At 45.0% G+C, this 13,244-nt stretch overlaps 1 protein-coding gene across 2 annotated transcripts in view; it reads right to left on the bottom strand.

Moving 5' to 3' along the window:
• The window catches only part of MGAT5B (alpha-1,6-mannosylglycoprotein 6-beta-N-acetylglucosaminyltransferase B), a 793,707-nt gene that overhangs the window by 290,921 nt on the left and 489,542 nt on the right, over window positions 1-13,244 (bottom strand). The window lies entirely within an intron of this gene.

Here is a 13,244-nt window from a genome sequence, read left to right as displayed (position 1 = left end):
CTCGGTGTGATATCTACCGCATGAGTCGCTCCAAGATCTTAAAGAGCCAATCAGAGAAGTAATATTTCTGGGCTTTTTACTCCAGATGGAGACTCAGAAACGAGTCTTTGTAATTTCATTTCATGTTTCCGGACAATCTTATGGACAGCGACTTGAAAGATGACATGTTGGGGAAAGATCAAGCAGGGCTCTATTCAGACACATATAATGGACCATTGCGGGCTTGGGGAAAGGGGTGGTCACTTTTCTAAACCCCTCCGCAACTCGCAATGACTTACTATACAAAAAATCTCATTCACCCATTCATAGATTACACAGTGGTACCAGAAATGCATACAAGGTCCATCACAAAAGGAAGAAAACATATCTCTGGTGACGGGTAACGCCCAAGGCGTAATGGAGAATGGTTTATAAGCAAGCCCACTGGTATTATGCCACAGGGGAGAAACACATTTTGAGTCAGAGTTGACAAATTATGCAGCAAGAATGTCAATTTATGCTGCACAATGTGGCACATTTTGTGATACCATAACTTCATTATTTTGTCATTTTTAAACGATATCCCTGTCTGGAGCCCTGACATAGACAGTATTCAGACAAACATGAGCAAAGTACAGAAACCTAAAGACAAAGCTAGGATGTGGGAAAATGTGGGGAACATGAATAGAGAAACATGGAACATGGACAGTACACAGACGATGGAGAAGTGCATGGAATACGGATGGCATATGCAGACAGATATACGCATGAGACATACGATATTCAGAGAGATTCCTGTGCATTGAAATGTGGGCCACGAGTTTGATGACTCTCCAAGAATATGCCAATCCTTCCTGACAAAACTTCAAGATAGATGTTGCCATCCAACTCCAAGAGATCTCAAATTTACATAATTCTACTCCAAATATATCAGTCCAGACTGGGACCACTGCATAGTGATGAGACTTCCCCTATCCAGCTGGTGCAAAACTGCTGACACAGGAGCCCTTGCTTCCTAAGACTTCCTGACCCGTTGGTGGCTTTCAACACCACTGACCAGAAACCCTTCTTGACACCCACTGATCACATATGGGCATTACAATCCTGTTATTAAAATGATCGCGAACTTTCTCTCAGGCACAATTTGTTTGGAATGTACTAATATAGATCGGTATGACCCTCACTCAAGTGGGGTATGCCCAGGAGTGCAAAACCTGCCTCTTATGCTATTCAGTCTCTACAGCCAATGGCATCAAGCGTCTCAGATATCCCTCTGCAACCATTCAACCTTAATGTCAGCTGTCCACCCTAGACTCAACCAAGTTAAAACTGTGCAATGCCGGATCAACAAGGACCCTCTACAACTACAGGCTCATTTTGGGTTGACATCATTAATCTCACAGGCTTCCCTTCATACCACTACTCCTCTGCAAGTCCATTGGCTTTTACATGGAACTCAATATTTCCTTCAATGACAATGTTGAGAAAATAGATGAAACTGTTTAGTTTAACATTAGCTCCTCCATGGAACAAGCCCTTTATTTCCCCTATTAGCTTAAATGCCACATTTCAAGTTCTCATTCTTTTTCATGTAGACTGTGGTGGTGATATGCTGAGCATCCTTGCCAACTACACCCTGATTAACGCCATAAACGTTTTACCATTCCAGCTTTTATCCCATTCAAGATATGATGTTTGATGGTTAAAGCCACCCATCTATATATATTAAATCCTTAACAAGCAAACGCCACATCTGTGAGGCTGGCTACAACATTATCATTGCCTACTGGCCAGGCATGAAGTTCAAAAGATTCAAACAAGGTACAAGCCCATATACACCCCAGGATTGTTAAAGAAACCACCACTGCACGACAGACTGTCGTCTTTTGTGTAACACCCCTCCCCTCCCTTCGCGTCCCCCCTCCAGGAAGGACCCTAGAAACAGTCTCTTCACCACCTTACGACTGGCTTCCTGTGGACTCATTCTCCTTACCATTCTCCTTTGATACATTTCTACTTAAGGTAAATTACCACTGAGCCAAGTGAACGCCCAATGTGCACCCTGTAATTTAACAGGTGAGTCGAATATCCCTGCTATTGTGTAAGGTGCTTCTTGAACCTCTCTGAACAGGTCCAAGCTATGTAAACACCACTACTAAACAATAAATAAATAGGCAGCATTGAGCCAGGTTGAGATGAATGCAGAATATGGACAGTAGACAGACAATGGTTGCGAGAATATTGTGGACATCTGCATTGTCCTACAAAAATGTAGTAGACAAAATATCTTCTACTAAAATATTCTCAAGGCAAATATGCATAAGTGAGTATGGACTTACTATTCATAACTTAATACATCGACATACCTTAAAAAACTACGTATAATCAAGGCACATCTCCCCGGGTCCCTTCCAGGGTCAACATCAAGCGTGATTAGGCTCAGAGGCAGAGTATCCCCGTGCTCTCTTATGCGCAGCCTTTATCACTGTTCACTTGACCTCACTAAGTGAAGTTTCTCAGCTCGCGTTGAGCTCAGCACACTCGGGTGATTGACTGGGTCACCCTGCACTCGCGCATCCTCCTGCTTCTGAGAGAGAGCCGGCCCTTCTTGTGAGGTTCTTGTTAAGGCCTCTAAGCAGGTGTTTGCAGATCGGTGCAGCTCTGCATGGGCCATACAGGCTGGTCCATGGATGGTGTGGGCACACACAGGCTGGTTTCAGTCAGACAGCAATGCCGCACACAGGCCTCACCCTCTGATGAATGTGGCTCAGGTGTCATAATGATTTTATCTTTGAGGACAGCTGTTCAGATTACTCTGAGACTTCTCTTCTGACACAGCACCTCAGGTCGCGCCATCGGGGATCACAGTGCTGACTAGAGTCTTGTAATCTTCTGCAACCTTCGGTCATGTTGCAGAGTCCTGCCAGGAACTGCAGGTGGAAAGACTGCTGCCTGCTGACACTGAAACATGCTCTAGGCAGTCTTCCTCTTCTGGGAGGCCGACCATACAGGCATCAGGCTGCAGCTTGCTCCTCTCTCCTCTGGACAGTTACTTCTCTGGCAGAGTTGGCAGCTCCTTCCCCATGTCTGCAGGATAGTGGCCTTTTAAGGCCTTCGGGACAGGTGAGCTGGTCTTACAACAACGTGCTCTGACATCAAGGCACAGATTTTGATGATATTCCTTCACATCTAGGAAGCTGGCTGCCAGTCAGGTGCCAGCTCTTGTAGCACAGCAGTCCCCTGGGTATAGGTGGTGAACTCCCTTCCCTGGTTATAGAGAACTTGGAAAATGAACATCCAGTGGGTCAATGGGTCCCACTTTTGTACAGTAATAGGAGACAGGAGATATGTATTCATCGTCTGCATTTTGAGAAACAGTTTGAGGTGGTTCTCCTTTCAAATGTCCTTCCCAAGCTGCTCTGCAGACACAGCCTCTGTGTAGAGTGATGCTGTGCATAGCAGGGTTGTCTTCACTCTGAAGCACCCACACTAGAGGCACAAAGAAGTGTGAGGTTTGTTCACCTCAATATCATCTGTCAAACTGAAGAGTGAGGTCAGGAAAAGACAAAAGGCAGGTCCTCACCTAAGGGGCCCCCTTTACCTTGTAAAAAAGAGTCTGCAGTACCACCCTTCACCCCCATCATCTATCCAATGGCAGTGCTTCAGGAAGACTAATCAGCAGCTCTAATTGAATCTTTAAGAGAGCTCTGTCTCTTCTTCCCTCAATTCAGTGTCTACATCTCTCCCCTCCAAGAACATCAGAAATACACTTCAACTGTCTGGGGAAAACTCACATTCAACTTGTGCAGCACATCAGGTTTGGGGCATCCAAATTCGATCTTGTCGGCCTCCATTACTCTGGCTCGCACACCATGTGTGTAGTGCACTGGTCACATACACAAATGGAAGAGGTGTGGCGCAGCGGCCAGGGCGACTGCCGCTGGACGCTGGGGATCACGGTTCGATCCCCGGCTCCGGCGGCAGGGGTCTGCCCAGCACCATGTGACTCAGGGCAATAGCTTGCTTAATCTTTCCGACGGCCCCCAGCGCCTTGACACCTTCAGGTAATTGTTCGCGCTTTACAAATACTGGACAATCAAGCACTCATACTCTTGGGATGTTAGCGGGAGGATCTGGTTGAGCGCATAGAAGTGACATTTTAAATGAGTCGGCCAGAAGACCTCCACCCGGGTGACACAGGTAAAAACGCCTGTTGACAGCTACGGATTCATAAAAGAGGGTACGCTGCCACCACTGCTATGTGTACTAAATCCATGACTGGGATAGTGGTACACTGTCAGTTCAATTAGAGCATGCTGGGTGTAGTCCTCCTGGGGCCGGGCATGCACAGGGCCTCACTCATGCCAAGGTCAGGCACAGGCCTCTGCGGACACACTAGGTAAATGTGAGGCTAGGGCCAAAATCAAAAAAAAGAATTCCTGGTACCCCTAGTTAATGACCACTGGACATCCCCAACCAAACGTGGAGTTAAGTAGACCTATATTTCTCTATATATTCTTATCGTGACAGTATTTCGGTAGTTGAATAATTCTGCAGAATGAAACTAACTCCACATTGTTCTGGTACAAATGGACAGCAGCATGAAACACGGACAGCAGCAGCGTGGGATATGGGCATCATGCTCAGAGATAGTAAAGAATATGACGCATGGACTGCAGTAATAAAGTCAGACGAGGCGGCATAGCTAATAGACAGCGTGCACGGACGCAGACAGCGCGCGGGCGCAGACAGCACGCGGACACAGACATGCTGCAAACAGACTGGCGGCATGGAATAACGCCAGTAAAGGAACAGAAGCATGCAGGCAGGAAAGCGCATAGCAGGATGGCGAGGAGAACGGGAAATAAACCGAGTACAGAACGAACTTATATTAGGGTCTCAAAGAAGATGCTCAGGAGCACACACAATGTATCATTTTTGTTTCTATAAAAATGAATAAGAACATAAGCATGATGCTAATAATGTCCTCATCATTACTTGTAACACCACTGATAACAATAAGAACAAGCTCTCCTCTAACCCCCCCGGCTGCAGGCGGCTTCTGAAAACCTTTAAGAGCATCTTTACAGCTCCCGCTGGTCCGGGACGCGGTGATGGATGGTAGGAGTCTCAACTCATTGCAGAAGCAGTCTTTCACCTTAGGCAGTGAGCCAGACACCCTTGGACTGAGAATAGAGTCACGTGCAGGCAGGTCGAGCCTTGCTAGAATGAAAGGCCGCTGTGCAGACTCCTGGGCACGACAGAAACGGAACTGTTTGCTTCAGCACCACGAGCGGTGGACAGCGACCTGCCGCGCGCTCCCCTCCAGTCCAGAGCTTTCTTAATACAACCCCACAGAATAATTGTATTTATATGGTACGAGCATCACAAATTTTAAAAAAATGTGATGCTTGTTTCTTTACTCGACTGCTTTTGTGTGCTTTTTACTAGCAATCGGATTATGTGCTTATTCAGTTTTATTTCATAGCTTACATCTATGCGTGTTTTTATTTCCTTGTTTGGATATGTTTGGTCTTGATGGAAGTTGTAGCTTGTCTATTTGCTCGTGTGTATTTTCGATAACCAGACATGTTTGCTTGTTGGCCAGTTTTCCTTTTCTTTTTATACTAAATCTGTGTTTGCTTAGGCCCGTTTTTGTTTTCTTCACTTTTGTTTGCTTGCTGATTTGTTTTTAATGTTCCTAGCGATACATGTATGAATAGCATAATTAACAAAACTCAGAAGCTCGTCTCTAGCAAACTGAGTAAGTGAGTTTTTATGAGATAATATACACAACACGAAGGTGCCTGCAGCCTTTAAAGAATTGCAAGGAGAGTTTGATGGAGATAGGTGTGGTATGGCTATGTGGTATACACATTATCAAGAAGTATACATCTTTTTGGTTACTATTGCTCTTCAAATTTGTTTTTGTAAACACAGGGGCGTATGTGAGCGATTGTAAGGTAGAGTGCCGATGTATGGTTGGCTGGTGAAAGTGTATGAGGTTGTTAAGGTATGTTGGCCCAATGTGTTGTGCAGAGCTTTATGAGTGTGAGTGAGTAGTTTGAATTTACTGTATTTGCAAATAGGAGCCAGTGGAGTTCCTTGAGGTGTGGTGCGATGTGGGTGCAGCATGGGAGGTCTGGTATGAGTCTTGCAGTGGTGTTCTAGATGGTCTGGAGTCTTTGTAGAAGTTGCTTGGAGATTAACGATCGAGAGTGCGTTGTCATAGTCAAGCCTCCTTGTGCTGAGTGCTTGAGCGTTGGTCCGTCGGGTTTTCTGTGCTTGCAACTTGAAGATCTTATGTAGCATGTGTAGGATGTGGAAGCAGGAGGTACTCACCGCATTGACTTGTGATGTCTTGTAAAGTTTAAATGTTAGCGCTCCCCCATCTCGGGAACAGTGTCCCCTCAATTCACCACTGGTAGTCCATTGGATTAGTATTCAGATCAACTCAAAGTTGGTTTGGTTTGTAAATCAAATGTATAACTCCAGTTTAGTTCAATAAATCATGAGAGTTGCATCACTGAAGTTTGTGGATTGTATAATGAATTATCAACTGCTTTATTGTTTGCAAAATTATTCATCTCATTCCATGGATAAATGAATTGTATTTATACATTCCAAACCACTCAGTCATGTTGTGGTGTGCCTCCATCGGCGTTCATAAACACCAACGGAGTCACACTATGTGGCATGACCAAGTGCTTTGTAATTTATATCCCCTGATGAAGGGCATTGCCTGCAATGCATTGGGATGTATAAATACAATTCATTCATCCATGGAATGAGATGAATAATTTTGCAAAGAATAAAGCGGTTGATCATTCACAATACAATTCACAAGCTTCAGTGATGCAACTCTCATGATTTATTGAACTAAACTAGAGTTACAAATTCCAGAGATGTGAGAGTGCTAACATTTTTACTAGTTCACACACATGATCAGGAGGTGATACCTTTTTGTGCACAAGGAAACTTACGAATTACTGATTACCTTCCAGAGTAACCAAGGAGTGCATTGTCACAGTTCTTTCATTCCTTTTTTTTATCATGTAATGTTTGTCATCTAGGGTGATTCTGAGGTTTCTAGCATGGTTGATAGGTGTTGATTCTAGGTCTGACGGCCACCAAGTTGAGTCTCCTTGTTACTGAAGCTCAGGACTATCGTCTTATCCGAATTGAGCTTCAGGCAGTTTGCTCTCATCCACTCTGCTACCATGGACATGTAGTTAGTGAAGCTGGATGTGGAGGTGTAGTCTGATCTGTCAGGGAGCATGAGTTGGGTGTCATCAGGATATGAGATGGCGGAGATGCTGTGAGATCGTATGACGTTGGCTAATGGGGTCATGTACATACTGAACAGGGTGGGGCTGAGGGAAGATCCCTGAGGGATTCCGCAGATCAGTTTCATGGCTTTTCATATGAATAGTGGCATACTAACTCTTTGGGTTCTTCCTGTGATGAAGGAGCAGATCCGCTGGTGTTCATGTCCTTGGATTCCTATGTTGTGGAGTCTTCTGAGTGTAGTGGGAGACCATGTTGAAGGATGGGGATAGGTTGAGCAGGATAAGGGCTGCTGTTTCTCAGAGGTCTACGATGGTCCTAATGTTGTTATTTTTTCAATGAGTGCTGTTACGGTGCTGTGGTTCTTTCATTAGCCAGACTGGGTGTTGCCCAGTAGGTAGTGAGTCTTGAGGTGGGTTAAGGTTGTTTGCTGATGGCCTTCTCTATCACATTGGCTGTATACGGGTAAATGGATAAGGGGCGAAAGTTGCATAGTTGGTTTGGGTCAGTTGAGGAGAGCATTAACTTCTGTATGTTTTCAGTAGGCCGGGACTGTGGTGGATGCAATGGAGGTGGAGATGATGTGGGAGAGGGTGGTGCTGATTTGGGAGGTTTCTAAGTTGTAGATGTGGTGGGGTCGTGGGTCCTTGGGAGCCCCTGAGTGTATGGTCCGCATGATTTATGCTGTATCGTCTTTAGTGAGCGGTATCCATTTGGTCAGCTGGTTGTCTTGGCTGGTGGTTGGTAGCCTGGCAATGAGGTTAGTAGGATCTATTTGGTGTGGAGAGCTGCTGTAGATATTGGGTATTGTGCTGTCAGAGAAGTTTGGAAGGTCCATGCGGAGTTCTTGCGATGAGGGATGTTGTTAACAGTTGTGGAAGATGTGGCGAGGTCCTTTAAGATTGAGAAGATCTTGCTGCTACTAGAGCTTCCTTCAATGCATTCGGCTAGTGCACTTTTTGGTGTGTTGTAGCTGCTGGTGGTAGTGTCTGAGAGCAGACTTGTAGGTGGATCGGTTGGCATATTCATGGCTGGTTCTTCATTTCCTATATAGCTGTTTGTCAGTGTTATTTTGATCCTTGGAGGGCCTCTGTGTACCTGCTGGCTTGTTTGTAGGATCGTTTTTGTTGGGTTTGATGGGTGTGAGGGAGTCAGTGCAGTTCCTGATCCAGTTGTGGATGTTTGTGATATCCTTGTGAGGGCATTCATGGGTTTGGGTTGATCTCTGTTGGGGGCGCTGAGCTAGTCTGTTTCTGAAATTTTATACCCAGTTGCGGCTAGGAAGGCTGGTGCTTATGACTGCGCTGACTTGCCATGTGTCAATCTTGAAGAGTGGATGAAGGAGTGGCCGGTCCATTTTAGGGGTGTGGTGTCTATGTATTTGATGCTACTGCTAGTGGTGAAGATGGGATCCAGTGCCTGTCCTGCGGTGTGTGGGAACCTGAGACAAACTGGGTGAGGCCAATGCGGCCCAATCTTTCGGAAATTGCTTTGGAGCAGTGGCTGGGCCTGTCTTCCAGGTAGAAGTTGTGGTTGCTGAGCAGTAAGTGACGAGGTTCGTAAAGGTGGTTTGCGCTCCGGGTGGTCATTGGGCAAGGGTTGCATACTGGGTGAAGTTATCAGAGATTTGTAGTTTGAAGTGTAGGTGTTACATGGTCAAGCACATGATGGATTTTTGGAGATGACGGGGAGTCCTCCTCCAGGCTTGTGGTTGCGATCTAGTGATGCGTTCTTGTAGCCTGTCGGTATTGCCGTGGCGACGTTGGGTGTAGATGTGGAGCTTAGCCAGGTTTCCATGATGATCTGGATCTACGTGAGATTTTTTTAATGCACAATACAGTAGATTTTTCTCTGGATAGCATTCACTCTCTATAACTTCAATCTTCTTGGATAAAAACATCTCCCCTGGAACCTCCTCTATAGACCAGCCTGTCAGCAGCTTGACAACGGTGCGAATACTCGGCTACACGGGTCTTTGAGCCTTGAGCATCTTTGCTCAATGTCTGTCTTCGGTTGACCGGATCACGTTAAACGAAGCTCTGATCACATTCCAATGATGCTCTTGCCTCGTGCTTGTGCCACGGTTCGGGGTTGAAATCCCCTGATACAGAATGTGCTCCGAGAGGAGGGGCGATGAAAGGGGCTGAGTATTTCTACTAGAAAACTCTTTTACCAGGTCTGGTTTCCAGAGCTTTCCACGTTCTGCCTCTAAGCTCCTATCATTTGTCACTTAAGTCAACTAATTTTGCACGAAACCCAATTTCACTCTCTGGTGGACGGAAAGTCTGGGTAATTTTTCCACCTGACACGTACTATTAATGGTGCCTGAAATTATGCAAATAAAACTGACGTGTGCCAAGTGTCTTTATTACTAGAACGTTACAGGTTCCTCCGGGCTCTGCAGAGGGGGCGGGCTTTCTGCAGCGGATGCCTACTCTCCGCGCGCTATTTTATTCTTCTCCTGCCCTCATCTCTCAGTGATCATGCCCAGGCCTTGTCTAGACGGTGAGCCCTCGCCCACCGCGACTCTACCAGGCTCATTTTCTTTCTGTCCTTGCTTCCTTGCTCCCTCCAACAATGCACCACTCTTTAATTTCCTTCGATAACCTTTATTCCTTCCATTTCGTCCTTCTGTCTCTATCTTCTCTCAATAAACTGTTATTCATCTGTTCCTATCTTTAACTTGTTTAATTTTACCCCCTCCCTTTCTATCTCTATTCATTAACTCTTACACTTTACCTGTCACATTTATTATTATTCCTCGTTTCATTTCTTCCCACCCTTCCTTCCCTCCGCTCCCCTGGCCCTCTGTTATCTATTCTTCTCTTTCCTTACTCTCTCACACCTCATGTATTATCGCTGCCAAAATACCTATTACTTTCCTTCTTTTTGTTCGCCTCTTCTCCTCTCTATGCTTCTTTCTCACCGCTCCCATTACGTTTTCCCTCACAGACCAATAGCATTCACTTAAATAAATGGACGTCGCTTCAGAGGCTCCATCCTCGTCGCGAGCGCGGAAGAAGCCCCTGATTGATAATTGAAATTCAGGATGACACTGGAGGCATCTCGCATGCTTTGCCGCTAATTAAACACTCCAGAACGTGCCAATTTTGGAGAGCGAGAGCTCACGACTTCTTTCATCAAACGCCGAGAGGGAACAAAGCAACATCTGTCGACAACATCTGTGGGTGCCCAGAAAAAAGCTGGAGCAAGACCTCATCCTGTGTTTTTTTTACTCAGAGCACTGTAGCCGCCAAGGGAGAGACCGTCAGATACAGACTAGACTTGTAGGACGTGGGGATATTGGGAAGAAGGCTGCTGCCACTGAAGGCCGACAGGGCGGGGTCAATCACAAGGCAGGCCTGCCCCCACATGACCCACCCTCCCTTACCCAACTGGCCTTTTAGAAGCATTGACTTCTTATGACTGACCAGGCCCCTGTCATACCGTCCTTTCAGAGCAACCCACCTGACATGTGGTAGAGTCTACCCCAAAGCCGTGATCCTGTTTGAAGTTCGCATGAATAAACAGCTGCATTTACCCCACACATAACTTCTATTTTATATAGCAATAAATTGAAGGGCGTGGGGCTTAAGAAACAGGTATTGGAAAAGCCAATTTGTTGGCTGCAGACTTCTTGGCTTTTCCAATGCTTATTTTGTTTGTGAATGGTTTTTGCTTGAAGTCACACACTGTATGAAATAAGCCTTGTCTAAAAGCCAGGCATTCAGATTAGCTGATGGTTGCAGTAGACTGACCCTGTGTTCCTCCATTCTGCCGTAGACAGAAGCAAAATGCGTATGACACCACAGTAGATCAGTGGGTGAAGAGGCTGACTGATATCCCCCGTAAGTATGTATACAAGATATATTTTTATCGACAGCAAAAGGTCTTGGGTAACTCTAGACCTAATAGCTTTGCCAAAAATCTGTGTTAACATGAGCCGGTGTTTGCATCTGTTCTATTGCATTTCATAAACTATTTTAGGTGGGATTCACGGGTCCGGCAGGGAATGGTGACGGACACGTCGACTATGTGAAAGGAAATTGGGTGAGTCACTTGTATAAAGAGTAAAGGAAGTGTGAATACAAGAAGGATCATATTGGCGGAAAGACATTTTGGAGGATTAAATAAATAGGAAACAATGGGGTGAGGACAATATTCATAGGAACAAGGACAGAATGAACATGGACCATAAACAGAGAAAATAGATTCTGGCGTAAGATGCAGTAATATAAGAAAAACTCCCGCCATCAAATTATTTTGAAATTTAATCCACATCTGAATCTGAATCTGAGAATACCGGATTAAGGATGAGATAATAAGAAGGTGAACCAATAAATAATACCAGGTCGTGAATATAGAATTTGTAACATCCAACAATCAAAACTAGGGAAGCCCTGATGACGTTAGTACGAAACACGTAGGCTGTGTCTGTTAAGAATTTATGATAGAATGAATGGAATAAATCTACAAATTTATGAAGAATATGGAAATGATAAAATTAACTTTTAAGAATAAAAAAAACTTTGCAACATCGAAAGGCCTGTGTATTGGATCAGTTGCTACGATTTACAATAATTTGTTGATAAATGTGATACATGATGTAGACGCTCCTTTCGTTGTATACATATTTTAGAGCATGTGTGCATTATGAGGCTGCATGAAGCTAAGCAGTAGAACTCATACTTGGGAACAACTATACTGGGAGGCATTTTGTTAAGAAAAAAGTGACTATTCTCACATGGCTGGGATGTTCTGCTGGGGCGGAGGCCTAGAAGTTTCCCTTCAGAACATTAGTCTGGTTACCCCACAAGAATCTGTTAATAAGGCACAGAGCCTTATAAGTGCCCGTCTGCTCAACCGGAAGCTAATACTGGGTCCGGTTATGATGAAATCTTGACCTCCCATGATCAGAGGTGCTGCTGCATTTTGCGGTGGCATGATTGGCGCATTTGATGAGACGGCGGGCTCGCAGTCGCAATTAGATCCAAGTTCTTCAGGTACTATGCTGCATTTTACGCCCTAGAGAACATTTCTTCTCAAACATCTAAGCAGGACAATTTTAATTTTGCATGGCACATCTCAAGAAGCTAGTGCTGCTCCTGACTGAGCTGTATCTTTTTTGCGTGTGTGATCAAAGTCTGCACTTGTGCAGCGGCTAAGTTAATTTTGCACAGAATCCACTGAAACTGCACCATTCATGCACACTTGGGCAGATTGCACTCCTTATGCTAATAGTGCACATGTGCAGTGTGTGTGTTTTAGTGAGTGCACTAAGATCAAACTGCTACTTACCATGCGTGTCAAGAAAAAAAGATTGTCAACATCAAGCCAGTTTCAACATTGCAATGAACACTCACAAGAAAACACCACATCCTCCTCTGTGTGTGAGACGATTCTACACTCTCTACACTCCCCCTGACACCCGTATGTATATTCGGCGAGTCTAAGGGAAGCGTGCATGACTGCTGCATGTGATGTGTTTGTCAGGTAGGTGAAGAGGTTTTGCAGTACTCTTGTCCATACTGAAACATGTAGAAAGTGCGCACAGATGTTTTGTGACAGTGAGAGTTATAGTGCTGGGCTGTCCCAGATTCTGAACTTGTAGTGACAACCTAAAATATCCAAGGTGAAACACACATGTTCCCTACTGATCTAGATAGAGAGTACTTGGTCTAAGATGGAAAACAGAATCTCCTAACCCCCCTTAATTCACCCTTGCAGTTTGATTGGGCAGCCGAGGACTAGTTCATGGGAGGTGGGAGAAAGTGAAGCCCTACAGATGTGTTTGAAATCTGTAATGCATCTTCCAACTACTAGCTTCCATTCAGCTAGGGTCAAAACTGATCGAATAGTCGAGACCGAGGACAGGCTGAATTAACGCTGTGTTCTTTTTCTCCGCTCTCATTTTCTGCAATGGAATCTCTTTGTCTTAAAATTAAATCAGGTTTCCCAGCTGATCCTTTGAGACCAGA

This window comes from Lissotriton helveticus, chromosome 7 (assembly GCF_964261635.1).
Source record: "Lissotriton helveticus chromosome 7, aLisHel1.1, whole genome shotgun sequence".
Lineage (NCBI taxonomy): Eukaryota > Metazoa > Chordata > Amphibia > Caudata > Salamandridae > Lissotriton > Lissotriton helveticus.
This window is presented reverse-complemented; position numbering and strand designations above follow the sequence as displayed.